At 46.4% G+C, this 16,501-nt stretch overlaps 1 long non-coding RNA gene across 1 annotated transcript; it reads right to left on the bottom strand.

The window, feature by feature from the left end:
• Window positions 1-2,958: 2,958 nt before the first annotated feature.
• On the bottom strand, window positions 2,959-7,320 carry LOC118239029. The gene is made up of 2 exons (XR_004770387.1): window positions 6,663-7,320; window positions 2,959-3,750 (listed from the first exon to the last, which is right to left on the bottom strand). It is a non-coding gene; the product is annotated as an uncharacterized LOC118239029 (long non-coding RNA).
• Window positions 7,321-16,501: the final 9,181 nt, after the last annotated feature.

Below are 16,501 nucleotides of genomic sequence, written 5' to 3'. Positions count from 1 at the left end.
GTATTGTGTCACAGAAAGCAGAGATGAATGTTGGTATCCGCCCCCTTCTCCTTTCTATCCTGTCCAGGACTTGAGTCCATTGGGTGGTGTTGCCCACACTCAGAGTGTAAATATGTGCCCACACTCAGGTAAATATGTCTACACATATTCTCACATACATATCCGGAGGTGCATCTCCACAGTGGCTCCAAATCCTGTCAGGTTGACAGTCAAGACCAACTACCACAGGCAGAAGCACAAAGGACTGGGATTTAGGCTATATGTACATTATACATATACCAGGAAAATGAATACGAATAACTACCTACTATACCCCTCTCGTGAGTCAGTCAGCCTCCTGTCACTGTAATGAAATACTGGAGACAAACGTCTTACAAGGAGGAAGGATTCATGGCTCACAGTTAGGGAGACTCTGGCACACAACTGGCTGTCCTCTTGCTGTGAAGACACATGACCAAGTGCGTGACAATTGCTTACCTCAACATCCATAGAGCAAAGCTGAGGGAAAGGAGAGGACCAGAGCCCCGAGATCCCCTTCAAAGCATGTCCTGACAAGTGAAGACCTCCCACAATGCTTCTCGTAAAGGCACCACCTCCTCCCACTAACGTTAAACCGGGACCAGTCCTTTAAGAGATGGGCATTTATGGAATGCTCATGTAAGCCACAGTGCCCTTCAGTCCTCAGTGAGGTGCTTCCCTACCTACCACCATGTTGGGTATAAAGAGAAGGAAAGGAGGACCCTCACTTTCTCAGGAGCATGTCTCCCCCACATCAGAAACCCCCCCCCTAAGATGGCATTAGCTTATGTCAGGAGTGACTAAATGGCCGTATCCCCTCAGCAGGTCAATGTGTTCCTTTGGCACAGAGGCATAGCTTGAGAAGGCTGTCAGCATGCTGTGTTCTCATCCTGTGAGGAGCAGCGGTGTACAGTGGTGGTAACACAGAAGGACCGACTTGAACTTTAGAGTCCCACTCTACTGGTCAAGACGTTCTCACAGAAGTAATTGCATTCAACTGGGAGCACCCTGGGGAGAGTTTCATGGGCCTCTTCACTATATACACTTGCTTCAGTGTGTTAGAAAACTTAGAAGAATATGATATACATCCCAGTTAGGAGCTATGAACTGCTCAGAAGTGCAACAATTAGTGTGGTCAGCTTGAAAAAAATCTAGAATTAATCAAGAGATGAGCACATGCCTGCCATAGGGCTATCTTGATTGTGTTCAAGGACACGGAAATGGCTGCCCACTGTGGGTAGCACCATTCCCCAGCCAGGATTTTGGACTGTGTAAGCAGAAAAAAGGAGCTGAGCATCAGCACACATGCATTCGCCCCTCTGCTGCAGCTGGTAAATGTCACATGACAGGTGTGTCACATGACCAATTGTGCTCTGGACTTTCCCATCATGATGGAGTGTACCCTGCACCCTGAGCTAAAACAAACCACTTCTCCCCTTAAGTTGTTTTTGTCCGAGTATTTTACCACAGCCACAGAAAGGAAACTGTGACAGGAAAGTATGATGAGATCTTCATAAGAAAAGACCTGGAACAGGGTCAAATCTCCTGGGAGCCACTAGTGGGTCTCTATCTGTTAGAGATGCTACTAGACTAGAATAGTGATAGTGACAGTCATCTTATGTGCCTCAGTCTTCATGCCTGTCAAATGGGGATGGGAACAGTACCCATCTCATAGAATTGGGCGGAGCATTTAGACTATTGGTCAATCAGCACAGAGCATGGTGACTGGTGTTTGTGTGTTCCTCACAAGAATTAACTGCTCCTGTGTTTGTTAAGTTGGAGAGTGTAGCAAGGCTGTTTAGTAGGACCAGTCTGAGAAGAGCCTGGCCAAAGTACAAAGGAAACAGAGCTGCTCTATCTTCTGAAAGTCCAGAGAAGAGCTGGACACTCTCCTGTAGCTGAACTGCTCAGACTGTTACTGAGTTCAGAGGTGATGTGACTGGCCAGCCTCCCATCCTGCCATGGTGCCTTCCCTGCCTCTACCATGGCTTCCTCGCCATGACAGACTGTGTGTCTCTCCAAATTTCAAGCTAAATAAACCTTATCTCCTTTAAATGTCTTTTGTCAGGGTATTTTTATCACAGCAACAGACGGAACTAATGAAGATAATGTTTTTTACCTGAATGTTCATAGAAAGAAAAGTGATTTTTATATCATGACCCCAAATATTAGGTGTCAGCATGCCCACACCCAAGAAGGCTTTCCTTGAAGACTGTTACTGATACAGAATATGTAGCAGCCACTCTCCACAGTGCTGCATGAGCACCATCGATTTTAGGTCAATCCACGGCACTTACTCAGCGACCGCCGCATCTGTATGTTCTGCATCCTGTCTTACAATTTCAACATAAATTAAAATTTAATGCTTCTCTTACATTAAATATTTATATGATACAAACCTATTCTCCACAGATCTGTGACTTAAAAAAACAAAACAAAAACAAAAGGATGATTTCCAATAAAAAAGAATGACTTGAGATTTTTAAACTGTGTCACGGTCAAATAAGCAAAAGTTGATCAAATGACCTTCATGAGCATGAAGGTGAGGGCTTAGCTTTATAAAAATTCCCTGGAGTTCTCTGCCCAAAGTCAAAGAAGGAATTTCTCTGGGATAGTTGAGGTCAAGAGCATTGAGACCTTGGAAAGTGCATCATCACCCGTGAGCTTCCTTTCTCCCAAGCACATCTGGTCAATGTGGAAGTTTTCATACCACTATGCAATGTAAGAACAATAAAAACTATACTTAAGGGCCTGGGCAGATGGCTCAGAGGTTAAGAGCGATGGCTCACTTACTGCTCTTACAGAGAACCTGGGTTCAATTCCCTGTACCTACATGCATCTCACAGTCACCTGTAACACCACACACACACACACACACACACACACACACACACATACACACACACACAATATATATTTTAAAGAATACAATACTTCACATTTAGAGTTTTTGGCTTTATTATATCATTCTCCCAAATTGAGAGCTGTGCAAAGAACACCAAAAAATACTTTGATTGAAAAATTTTTTATGTTTCTGAGGTTATACTTTATTTCTTCACTTACTTGGAATCAAAGTCAAGGCATTGTTCATGCTAGGCAGGTGCTCTGCTGTTGAGCTATGTCCCCAGGCTATCGTGTCATGGTTTATGTGATCATGTAAAACATTTCATTCTTTCTTTTAAAACATCCCATTTGTATCATTCTTGTTGTGACAACTTTATGAAGGGGACAATAGATATTAAGCCTTAAATATTTCATCCTTTCCCTTGTCTCATTTTGATGACTACTGTAGGCTTCACAGCCATTTCCTGGTACATCTGTGGTGTTAATGGCATTCAGAGGGTGGTCAGACATTGGGAGGAGCTGTGAAAGTGTGCCTGGTCATGAGTGAAGGGTGGCAGTAGCTTGGAGGTGGAGAGGGAGGTCACTGGGGTTTAGAGGCTCCAGAAGGCAGCATCCCTGAGTAAGGCGTCTGGTGCTGGCAGAAGGATGGGGGACTCATTTGTAAAGTCCTCCTTTGTTGCTTCCAGGAGTCATGGTGACTTGGTGGCTTTTGACGTTGAAGCTCCTTTTAGATGTGCTTCTGTGCTGAGGTGAGGCTTCCTGTGGCCACCCAGGACTGTCTCCACAACTTCCTTTATAGTCTTTTGCTAACTCTGGCAGCTCTTCTCATTTCTCCAATAGGAAATCTACTCCTGGGGCATCAGTATGCGAGGTAGACTTTGCCAAGTTCTGGTGGGGATGGAAGAGACAACAGTTTCATACGGTGGACCACTTTGCTTGTCTCTTCACGTCCCTTCCTTCTCCCAGGGGTATGCCTTCCAGTACTCCACGATCTTCCAGACCCGACTATACCCAAGCCCACCGACCTCCCTAGACATCCGTGTGGACCGTGCATTGGTTACTTTCCATTGCCGTGACCAAAGTCCCCAACAGAAACAACCTGAGAGAGGAGACATTTATTTTGTCTCGAGGTTTCACAATATGAGTCCATTATGAACAGTTAGGCCACAGACAGAGAGAAAGCAGGGAAAGGGGGATGTCAGCATTGGCCTTGGTCTCCTAGGTGATTTAAAGTCAGTCAAGCTGATGGTGGCAATGATGCATCTACGGACTGTGTATAAGTGTTTTTCACTAGTGCATAAAATTCAAAAAAGAAAATCAATTATATTTTAATTATTTATGACTACAATTCTGTAGTTGATTTTTCTGGCATGACTATGAACCAAATCCCCATTGTGTCTCTGAACCGCCTGTCAATGCTGTGTCAGTGCATTCTAATTTTAAAGGAGCTTTTATGTCAAAAAAAAAAAAAAAGTTTGGGCAGTTTTGTAGTAAGATGTATGCCTGGGAGTGTCATCTCTAAACCCAAGTCAACATGGGAAGATCTAGGCACAACTTGAATCACCACCGGGTTAGTTCAGAATGCAAAGTCCTGTGTGTGTGTGTGTGGGGGGTGCAATCACTGAGTGTTTGTTGTGTTCCTGCTGTGGCCAGACTCAGAGCAGGATGCTGGGCTTAACTGTGAAACAAGACAGGCAAGGTCTCCATCCTCATGAAGTCTGTGGCCTGAAGGGGAGGCAGTAATCACACAAGCTCAAACAGAATGTGACGGGTGGCTGGGGAATTGCGGTGGAGTAAGATAATATTCCAACATTCCCAGGAGACTAGAGACAGGGTGGGAATGGGGAAGGGGAGATCTTCAGGGCAGGGGTAACAGCAAATGTGTAGAGGTGAGGCACTGAGGGAAGCAGGCAGCATGGGGGGGGCGGTCAAGAAAGAGCTTAGGCCTGATATGCTGTCATATGCCTTGAATCTTAGCATTCAGGCTTAGGAGGAGGAGGAGGCAGCAAGCCTGCCTGTCTCAAAAAGGGAAGGGGGGAGGGGAAGAGGGGAAAAAAGTAAAGAAGGGGGAGGGGAGAGAGGAAAATTCATCTGTGGCTTGGACCCAGAATTCAGAGCAGCAGGGTGGGCAGGCGTGGCCCCGCAGGGCTAGAGAGGAAATGCCAGTGTGTGAGTCCCCCATCTTTGGTTTTCTTTGGTTTTGATTTGAGACAGACTCTTTCTACAAAACTTAGAACTCACTATGTAGACTTTGCTATGTGACCTCAAATTCAGAGATCTGTTTGCCCCTGCCTCCCGTGTGCAGCCATTAAAGGTGTGTGCCGTCTTCGGCTTTCTAAACCTTTTCAGTTTGTCCCCTGTTTCCTCATACTCAGCTGAGACCCAGCCTCAGTCTGACCTCGGGCTTGCATTCTGACCACACCTCTGTTTGCTAGAGGCCTGGGTAGCTGCATAGCATGGCTGTCAGTCCCTCTGCACCTAGTTCAACACTCAGAACTCCCTCTGGTCATCTCCCAAGCACCTACACTGAGCTCAGGTGATCTCTGAGTGTGGAATACCTATGCATGTGTTGTACATTATCAGTAGTGGCTACCTTTTCACTTAATTGCTTGTGCATACAACAAAAAATATATAGCACCTGGACTCTCTGCCATATACCCTGGATCCTAAATATGAATGACCAGATCAGTTTAATACTTGAAGTATCTGAGCACAGTCTCAAGATGAGAGTGCAACAGACAGACCAAGCATCACAGAGGGGGCGGCACCATACCTGTCATTCAAAACCCATTCCTAACTCTTAACGCAACCCTTGACTTGTAAATAGATGCCCACGAGGCATGCGATGATTGACGTGCATATTTTCCAGTGCACAGTGGGCTATGATAGCATGGAAACAGGACATATCATCAGATGGGGCCAGCGGCGAGGAATGCACGGCTGACTTTGGAGTCTAGGTTAGATAGAATGCCATCATTTTGGCTGATGGTGTGATTTTTCTCAGTGGGTACTCACCCGCTCTCTTCAGAACAGAACTACTGGGTGATTTTAAGAAAGGTTTCTAAAGACAAATATATAGAGCAGTGAGAATGTAACAGATAACAGAAAATGATTGAAACGATTAGCTATGAGCTTCATCATGGACTGGGGAAGGGAAGAAAGAAACTCAGAGGGAACAAACGAGAGCACTCAAGGCACCAGAGGTCTCCATAAGATTTAAAGACTAGAGAATGGGGTAATAGTGAAGAAATGGGACCAAAAGAGAATATTAATATGAGGAGAAGATAATGGTGGCTAAGGTTACAAAGGTGGAGCTGTGCTGAGCAATTCCAGCTTCCAGCGAGAATGCTTAGGGAGAGCCGAGGATGTCAAATCCATCCGCTGTGCTTGAGTCATGAGTGTGTCATCCTTGCTTTGGAGGAGCATGGCTGGAGCAGGACTGAAGGGAGGAGTCAGAGACCAAAGACTCCAGCGGGGCAGTGTCAGGAACAGCATCACAGGAGGGGAGACCCAAAGTATGCTCCTCCAAAGTGTGTCTTAGGCAGGATTCTCTGAGAAATCAGAGCCTTAGCCATTGGCTTACATGCACATTGTTGGTTTTTGGAACAAGATCCCAGGGAAGAGGAGTGGGAGAAGAGTGAGGGCGTGGCAGAGAGAGAGGGAGAGAGAGAAGCGAGAGAGAGAGAGAGAGAGAGAGAGAGAGAGAGCAATGCAAGATACACACTTCAGTAATTATCACTATAAGTGAATAGATTTTTGCCCTGATTTCAGAAACTTCCCAGAAGTCACGTGGAACAAACCTCAGGATGTATCCAGTTTCTTCTTTCTCTGTCAGGGGTGCTTAGTAAGGGTGTGAACTCCTGGCAGTAGCATCCTTTTGGCAGGTTTCTTCAAGTCTCTCCCTCTAAGGCTCTTGGAAGATCCAGACAGAAATTGGAATGACATGTTGCAGCTAAGACATCACACTGCCAGGTTTCCACCTGCCTGGAGCTGTTTGTCATAGCAGTGGCTGGAGAAAACCGTGGGCAGAGAGAATGCAAAGGGTAGGCACAGGAAGTGGCCATCACGAAGGGCAGAGAAGTCACTGTCAGTAAGCAACAGATGGGAAAACAAACAAAACAACAACAACAACAAAAACAGTAAGGCAACAGCATCAAGGCTACTCCAGGTGGGTGACATTAGTGGCCAAATATTCGGTTTCCGCCTTGACCCAGAACTTGGAGGAAAAAATGTGGGTGAAAAGTCCATCTGGCAAGTGAGCAAGAGCAGAGTGCAAAGAAGAGGCCCAGGTGGGATGGTTCCTGGCCATCCTAGACCATGCAGGTTCAGCCAGTTCCAGGAACCAAATCACCACAAGGCTGGCCATGAAATCAAGCTGCAGTTTGAGCAAGGATATGGAGGAATCAAGAGAAACAGTATCTGTTCTCAGAGAAGTCTACCTAGGTAAGACTGGTGATACACTTAAGGTTTTTCTGGGGAGACTCTAAACAGTGATTCTCAACCTGTGGGTCACGACCCCCACAGGGGTCATATATCAGACATCCTGCATATCATACATTTACATTACAATTCATAACAGCAGTGAAGTTAAAGCTATGAAGTAGTGATGAAATAATTTTATGCTTGTGTGGGGTTACCACAGCATGGGAACTGTATTAAAGGATGGTAGCATTAGGAAGGTTGGGAACCACTGTATTGGGGGTCGCAGCATTTGGAGGTTGAGAACTACTTCTGTAGACAGCAAGCATAAAGACACCATTTATCAGAGCCACTTGGCAGTTTTATTTACCAAGGTGAATTAATAAATTAGCATCCTGATTTCGACCGTACTCTATGGGGAGTTTGTTTAGCTAGTTAAGCTTCCCAAGACTAAATCACTCTGGGCTTGGTACTAAGTCAAATCTATGAAACTCCAAAGCATCAGATTCCAGCTTTTCCCAGTGACTGCAGTAAAGAGCACATGGCCAGAGAGGTCGGCCTCAGGTCTTCGCCCGATGATTTGCAGCTCACCTTCTGACTCAGGGCGCTGCTTCTGTGTGATGTTCCGTCACTCACAAGTAAAAGTATGTTTATGCACCACTTGTCACCTTTTCCTGTATAGGTCCCCTGTATGCTCAAGCCAACCTGTGTATTTCTGGCCTCGGTTTCTGCAGGTCAGGGCTCTAGCATGCCTTGCTCGGCCCCTTGTACCTCATGTCTTTAATGGACTGGAGTCCAGATACCAGCTGCAATTGTTCATCTGAAGATCTCACTGGTCGGGATCTCTTTCCGAGTTCTCGTGATGGTTGGAAGCATTTAAGTTTGTGTGGATTGTCTCTTGTGATACTTTGCCGAGGAGTCTGTGTCTTGTCACCCCAGATAGGTAATAACAGACCAAAGAAACGATGCAACCTATGTCCAACTTGGGAAAACAAGGAGTTTACTTAATGAAGCTTGAGTGAGGTTTGCATATGGGAGCTTGACAGACTCAGAGCTTGCAGCACTGAGAAACTTACCCCAAAATGAGGGATTCATGAAAACAGTATCACTGGTTCCCTGCACACGGACAGGTGCTATACCACTGAGGAGCTTCTCCATAAGTTCAAGGCCAACCTGGTCTACACAGTGAATTCCAGACCAACCAGGGGCTATATAAGTGAAACCTTGTCCAAAAAAAAAAAAAAAAAAGAAAGAAAGAAAGAAAGAAAAGAAAGAGAAAAAGGAAGGGAAGGAACGAAGGAACGAAGGAAAAAGAAAGAAGGCCTTAGACAAATTTCTTCTACGGCTATGATGTAATGGGGGGGGGGTTCAGATTTCTCCTACTCACATCTCATTGGTAAGAACGTGGACATGTGACCACAGAAAGGTTAGGTGGAGGCTGGGAAGTGAAATTTCTTGTCAGATATCCTTGAATCCTATCAAAACCCAGAGTCAGGGGCTTTTATATGCAAAGAGGAGGAACTAGAAAGGGGGTGATAAGCAGGCTCCACGCCAGTAACCACGAAAGGGTGGGAAGTTTAATTTGTTATTTTCAGATCATCCAGTGTGTGTCTGTTCATCCCAGCGTCCCATGGTTAGAACCACCAGCCTGACAGCCACAGGTGCAGTGGCGGCATGAATATCCTGGGATAACCAACCACTATCTGATTGTACTACAGGCCCTGGGATAACCAACTGCTGTCTGATTGTATTACAGGCCCTGGGATAACCAACCGCTGTCTGATTGTATTACAGACCCCTTTGCAGGAGGAAACTCATCTCTATCACTAGAAATCTTGTGGCTAAGGAGGTGATGGGGAGAAGCTGCTGTCTTTACATTCTTTTTGTAGCTGCAATGGTTATCTAGAACATGTTATACACAGCAGACTGTGTGGGTAACAACAGATGAACAATTTTCTACTTGATTAAATTTGAGCCAGGCAGTGGTGGTTCACACCTTTAATCCCAGCACTCTATAGGCAGAGGCAGGCAGATCTCTGTGAGTCTGAGGCCAGTCTGGTCTCCAGAGTGAGTTCCAGGACAGCCAGGCTTACACAGAGAAACCCTGTCTCAAAAAAAAAAAAATTAATTTGAGTGCAAGTGTGGTTTGACTTGTCTATAATTCTAACACTTGAGAAGTGGGAGCAGCAAGAACAGGAATCCAAGATCAAACTCAGCTATATCGTGAGTTTAAGGCCAGCCTGGAATAGATGAGGCCACACATATCTCCTAATTTGGGGTTCTACTCCAGTGTTATGTTTTCCCAAACTAGAAAGAAAATTTAAATAAAACTGTTGTTAAATGCTTGTTTTTGTTGTTTTGTTTTAATTTTGTTGTTGTTTGTTTTTTGTTTTTGTTTTTTGAGACAGGATTTCTCTGTGTAGCACCTGGATATCCTGGAACTTGATTTGTAGATCAGACTGTTCTCAAATCAGAGATCCACCTGCCTCTGCCTCCTAAGGGCTGGGATTAAAGGTGTGCGCCAGCACCGTGAAGCCTAAATACTTGTTAAAAATTGAACTTATAAAGTAGATGACTGGATAATTGCTAAGATAAATGGACTCTTTCGTTTTATACATCTAATCACAAGTGCATCAAATCAAGACAGCCCCTAGGACATTTATTTTTAAGATACTAAATCATTAAAAATTCTACATTCCCTCACTAACATCAAACAGAGTACGGGCATCTAAGTACTGATTCAATTTTGATTGTCATATGTCTGTGTCAGAGGGCATTTCCAGCCGCTGGCAGTGGGTGAACCCAGCTAACCCAAGGAGCCTGAACGATGCCCAGCATTTTGAGTGTTTTTTAACATATGTGCGGTCTTTCAGTCATACACTTACTTAATAGTGTGAAGCCTTTTCTGTTTGCAGAAAGACTTGAGGCGTGTGAGTGCTTTTCCTGCATGCACACATGTAGTTCGTGTGTCTGGTGTCCACCAGGGACAAGAGGTAGGTGTTGGATCTCCTGGACCTGGAGTTACAGATGTTTGTGAGCTGCTGTTTGGGTGCTGGGAACTGAAGCTATGTTCTCTGTAAGAGTGGCAAGTGCTTCTTTGACTGCATAGCCACCTGCAGAGTCCCACAAATGTATTTAATCATCTAGCTAGTGGGGGACAGCAATGGCGGTGGTGGAATGTGTTAGTGTGTGTGTGTGTGTGTGTGTGTGTGTGTGTGTGTGTGTGTGTGTGTAGAGGGTATTTAATCATTTAGTTAATGGGGGAGGTGATGGTGGTGGTAGTGTGTGTTAGTGTGTGTGTGTGTGTGTGTGTGTGTGTGTGTGTGTGTGTGTGTGTAGTGAGTGGTATTTAATCATTTAGTTAATGGGGGAGGTGATGGTGGTGGTAGTGCGTGTTAGTGTGTGTTAGTGTGTGTGTGTGTGTGGTATGTGCATGTGAAGCTCAGAGGACAATCATTTCTCAGGCATCAGACACCACTTTGAGTTTTTTGAGACAGGTTCTCTCGATAGCCTGCTCTTGAGTTCTCCAGGTAAGCAAGACTGGTGGGGCAGTAAGGCCCTGGAATCCACCGTGTTGGCCTCCCCGGCACTGGAATGACAAGCACACATCACAGGCTCAGCTCTTTTTACATGGCTCCTGGGGACCAAACTCATGTCCTCACGCTTCCAGAGTAAGTGCTTTCCTGGTTGAGCTCTCTCCCCGGCCCACAGATGGAGTTTTGTATCTTTCTACTTAGCTTTATTTTAAAAATTTTCCCTGTGTGTTGTAACAAAACTTTTGAAAGTTGACACATTTATCACCTCCTCTCAGCTGACCTCAGGGCTGTGACTGAGGCTGTCTCCATTAACAAACTGAACACCCTGCAGAGCCTGCACACCTGGCTGCTGGTCTGCTCGGTGTCCTACCCCCGTGGTCACCTGGCAGTGATGTGTCCATGTGAAAGAGCCCTGGTGACAGTCAGCATTTGCGTCACAGAGTGAAAAGACAAGTGTAGCAGGCTGCAATCAGGAAAAAAGGGAGCTGTGTCCTCATGAGCACTGACATCACCACACACCAATGGAAGCCACGGCAATGAGAGAATGGTGCGAAACCAGAGTCACTTGAACACTGTAACTGAGAGAGGGCAGAACAATGGGGAGGTGCCTGGGACAAATGGTACCGCTGGGAACAGCAGGAAACAGTGGCTCTGGTGTAATTAAAACTGGGCCTTGAGGTGGCCATGGTCAAGGATCTCAATGGTCCTGGCACCCAGGGCATTAGTCACATGGTACTCATCAGGTGACACCCTAGCCTGAACCTGAATATCGGCTGACACCGTAGAAACACTGTTCCTCTGGTCCAGCATTTGCCAACACTGCTGTTAATAATTAACCTAGCATTGACAATGCGTCTGTGCACACCTTCAGACAGAGCCTTTCAGCAGAGTCTTTCCACCCACTTGGCCACACCCTTCCTGGTAATTTTTGTATTGTTACACAGCAGAACATCAACACTGTTCGGTACTGGAACTTTCTGAGAGAAAGGCCTCCTCAGAAGGCCAAAGCTGTGTCCTATTCAGTGTCCTGTGGTACAGAGGTAGCCCCTTAAAAGCAGAAAACACTAAGCCTGACAGGTAGTTATCCAAGTAGGTCCAGGGTATAGGGAATTTCATCTTTGCTGGGACAAGAGTTGCTCTTTGGTTTTGTTAGATAAGGCAACCTTGAACTTATGCAGTGATCCTCCTGCCTCTGCCTCCCTAGTGTTGGAGTCAGAGGTGTGTGCACTGCTATGACCTGTTCAATGCTGCCCTTCAAGTGAAGATGGTTAATTTATTAGAGCATAAGTCAGAATTCCCTGGGGATGTCCTTCATAAGAAATGTATTCAGGACTCATCCTTGGAATGGGTTAACATGGAGTCTGGGCATATATTTCAGAGTCCTCCTCAGGTAATAATGACGTGTGCTCTTGGTTTTCTGCCACAGGAGAGGCACTTAGCCAGCATGGCTGCTGTGCTGTATTTTCCTTCCCAAACATGGAGTTTCCACTTTGAGAGAACCCACCCATGTGATCATTCTGGTGTATTTAAAGTACGATGGAAAGACCCTTCCTGCCCAGGCTTGCCCAGCTTGTCTCAGGAGATAACAGCCCCCAGGGCCAACTCCACTGTTTCCATTACTAGGCCGTGGAGCAGAGGCAATGTTACTTTGGAGCAGAGGAGATAGCTCCAAAGCCAGCCTGGGGTCCTTGGACACATGGGCATCAGCCTCAGTCAGGCTTCTTCCATGGGGTTACGGTGTTCTTCTCTACCTGCTTCTACTGGGAATATCACTGAAATCAGAACATTGAGGCACAGGTGGGACGAGCTCTGAAGACTTCCAGAAGTATTTCCATTGGGTAGGGATGCAGCATTTCAACACAAACTCTCTTGCCCTTTAAAAGTATCTTTTTTTTCATTTATTTTACCCCCTCTGTCATGCCGGCCAACAGCTGTATTTGCAACTGCCTGTAAAATCGTGCCCTGTGCATCCAAGATAGCACCATTACAAAAATAGCATCCTAGGGGAAAGACTGAAGTCTATTAAAGGCACAAAACCATATTAAGATTAAAAAAAAACAAACAGAATAAAAGAGAAACTACTTTGGACTCTATCCAGTAAGCCATTCATTTCGTTTTTGTCCCAGTGTCTGTATGACAAGGAAGTTGAATTAAATGGCCTTCTAAATTCCTTCTCGACTTCAGGTCTTGTAAATCTATTACCCGTGTGTGGTACAAGAGTCTGTGTTCTCTGTGATGTCAAATGAGTATCTCCCAGGAGATAGCTCCAAAGCCAGCCTGGGGTCCTTGGACACATGGGCATCAGCCTCAGTCAGGCTTCTTCCATGGGGTTACGGTGTTCTTCTCTACCTGAACGTTTGCTGTTGGAATCCAGCCCCCATGGGGTCTCTAAGAGTTGTTTTCCAGCATAACCACAGGTACCTCCTGTTTTCCTGACCTCACCCCACTGGCATCAATATCCTGTTGTGAACCCTTTGACCTGGGGTTTTTGTAAGTTTGTATATAAGGCTGCTCCACAATAAAGGTGAAGGACATTCTCTCAGAAAAGGACCAGGAGTCTTGTTCATCCAAATCTCCAGGCTTTCGCCCAATACTCAGACTTAGTGGCCAAGAGCAGCCACAGTTTGCTCCTTGCAGGGTGGAGTTAGCATGATTAGCGCATGGTCCCACCACTGGGGGGTCTGGACAACTAGTTCTGCTGTCTTAGATCCCAGCACTGGTTGCCATTATCTGTGCTTGCCTCGATACATAACCTGCTTGCCCAGCCCCTGCTGGCTTTGGCTTGTGCTTTGTTTTCTTCTAGTCATCATTCAACAAACACTAGGTGTGTGTTCTGCTCGTGCACTGTCCTTGGCAGCCAGTGAGAGATGAAGAGGGGGAAAGCAAGCCCTTCCTAGTAGAGCCCGTGTCTAACTGTGTCCCAGCCTGGCCTTTGAAAGCTGCCTAAACCTATCTTTCTGCTGGGAAGAATAAATAAATAAATAAATAAATAAATAAATAAATAAATAAATACCCAGAACCCCGTGGCCAGGACTCACTGCAGCACCTGTGGATTGAAGCCTCTCGTTTCTTCCTCCTTTCCTCCCTGCTTCTAGTCTTCTTCCCTTTCCCTGTCCTTTACCCCTTTCTGCACCCCTACAGCCTGCCCCCTCCCCTCTTCTCTCTTCACCCCTACCCTCTTCTCATTTTCTTTCTCTCCCCTCCCCCACGTGGTCACCCGACCTCTTCCTGTTCTGGACATCTGGTCTTGGCTTCCTCCGCCAACTTGACACTCCATTGTCATGTGTGGCCTGTTCCTATTGAGCAATGACAGAAGGAGAGAATCCAGTCACCTGTGCCTCGGCCATTCATACTCAGGAACATTTTTGTTAAACCTGCTCTCAAAGCATCGAGTTTTCCATGTGTCACAATTAAAAACCGGAGCCCACGGAGCAGATGGCTGCGTGGGGAATCCAGCCGTGGAACATCAATGGCACTGAAGTGATAGCAGTTTCCCACCAGGCTCCGACACATGGAGGAGCATTTTGCAAAAACTGAGTGATGAGGAGTGCTCTGCCAGGGCTCCTCTGCTTGCCTTTTCTGTGCAGACCTGCTGCCACCAGGAGTGATGGCACTGACAGGCACAGCCAGCTTTCCTTGGAAACATCCATTCTGGGTCTCTGTTATGTGTCCCTCTGCTTCCCCTCCCCCAACAGCCGCACCCCAGCAAGAATTTAATATGCAGCACATATGTGCACTTCCCTTTGGCTGGGACTGAGCTCTGGAACCCCAAGGCTGCTATGCAAACCTATGGGCTGATCCTCCTCTCCAGTCTCCTCTAAAACCAGACTCCCCTACAGCAGGGAGAGAGAAGGAGACACAGGCCCATGGCAGGACATGGGGATGTTTATCCAGAAGTTGGCGGAGGAGGCTGTAACCAAGCCTCCACCACAGTCAGTGAAAGGTCAGGCTCAGTTTCTCTTTAAGAAAGGAGACTTGGAAGTTGCTGTTTCCCAACCCAGAGAATTCCAAAGGAGAGCTGCCATGGAAACTGCTGTGACCAACACACTGGGTTATAAATAACAAAGGCATCTAGTATGTCGTCACCTGCTCACGCCTAGGTCCTCTCTTTGGATCCCTCTGTCCCCACTCCCTGCCCCCAGGGTAGAGTCTCAATCATTGAGCTGATCATCAAAGTTTCCCTTCTGCCTCCAACAAAGTCGAGTGAAAGCAAGCTAGAACCACAGGCAGATGGCCATCATCCAAAGGGCCCTGCGCCAGTCTCCTCTCTTTTTCCCCACATTGACAAATCATGGCTACTTCCCCTGGCTGTCACCAGGTTAAGACTGGAGAAGAGCATGAATAACTACAGGTGGGCAGAGCTAGCACCGGAGTCCCAGGGGCTGGCTACCACCAGCTCTTGGCCCTGGTACGTGCATTGTGACTGGTCTCCAATTGTCCAACAAGGAAATTACATGACAAAGAAGCTCAGAATTTGCCTTAGGTTACCCAAGCCATAATCTGGCAGGGATCCTAACTCAGGAATCTTGTGACTCCGAAGGCTAATAGATAAAATAGTTGAATTGCTCTTAAAATCTTGGAATGTACTTTTATAAATTCATTTAGACAATCAATACATTTTTAGTACCTTTGTGTCAGGGGTTTACTATACTTCAATAAAAATTTCTTGGCCTCATCATATTTAGACTCTGGTGGAAGGGATGGAACAAAGTTATTTCAGAGATTTTTTTTTTTTTTTTGTCTTTAAAATTGTGTGTGTGTGTGCTGCCAGAGGAGCTAGGAAACGAGGAGGACCCCAAGAGAAGATTGCGTAGTCCCTGGAAGAAGGGAAGGGCGACAAGAACCCCTGACCAAAGTGGGAGGAGGGGAGAGGAAGGATGTGGGAAGGGAAGAATGGAGGGGGGAGGAGAACAAGAGGACTGAGACAAGGGAGGAATAGAGGAGGGCAAGAAAGGAGAGGCCCTGATAGAGGGAGACAGTACAGGTTTGGAGAGAGAGCTGGCACAGGGGAAATGTTAGGGGTTCCACAGGGATGACCCCAACTAAGAATCCAAGCAGTGGTGGAGAAAATGCCATTGATAACTTTCCCCTATAATGAGATTGGTGTCTACCTTGGTTACCATTCCTGGAGCCTTCATCCAGTAGCTTTTCAAAGCAGAAACAGGTACCCACAGCTAAGCACTGAACCATACCCCTGAAATCCAGTTGTGGAGAGGGAGGAGGGATGAACAAAGGAGCTAAGATGGGACTGGAGAGACCTGCAGAAACAGTTGACCTGACCTAGTGAGAGCATGGAGACCCTAGTCATAAAGCTGGGGAAATAGCATTGAGCCAAACCAAGCCCTCTGAATGTGGGTGCCAGCTCGGAGGCCAAGACAGTCTATGGGACCTCTGACAGTGGAGCCAGTCTTTAACCCTAGAGCACAAATGGACTTTGGGAGCCCGTTCCCTATGGAGGGATACTATTGCAGCCCAGATACAGCAAGGAGGGCCTAGGCCCTCCCCCAAACTATATGACAGACTTTGAAGGTCCCTGGTGGAGGGCCTCACTATCCCTGGGGAGGAGTTGGGGGATGGGTTGGGGAGGTTGATGGGGAACATGGAGGGTTGGAGGGCAAGGGAATGGGGGGATGGATATGTAAATATGAGTAGTAATTAAAGAATTTTTAAAAATCAATAAAAAT

Source organism: Cricetulus griseus, chromosome 5 (genome assembly GCF_003668045.3).
Source record: "Cricetulus griseus strain 17A/GY chromosome 5, alternate assembly CriGri-PICRH-1.0, whole genome shotgun sequence".
In the NCBI taxonomy this organism is placed as follows: Eukaryota; Metazoa; Chordata; class Mammalia; order Rodentia; family Cricetidae; genus Cricetulus; species Cricetulus griseus.
Note: the sequence above shows the minus strand (reverse complement) of the source record. Positions and strands in the feature narration are given on the sequence as shown.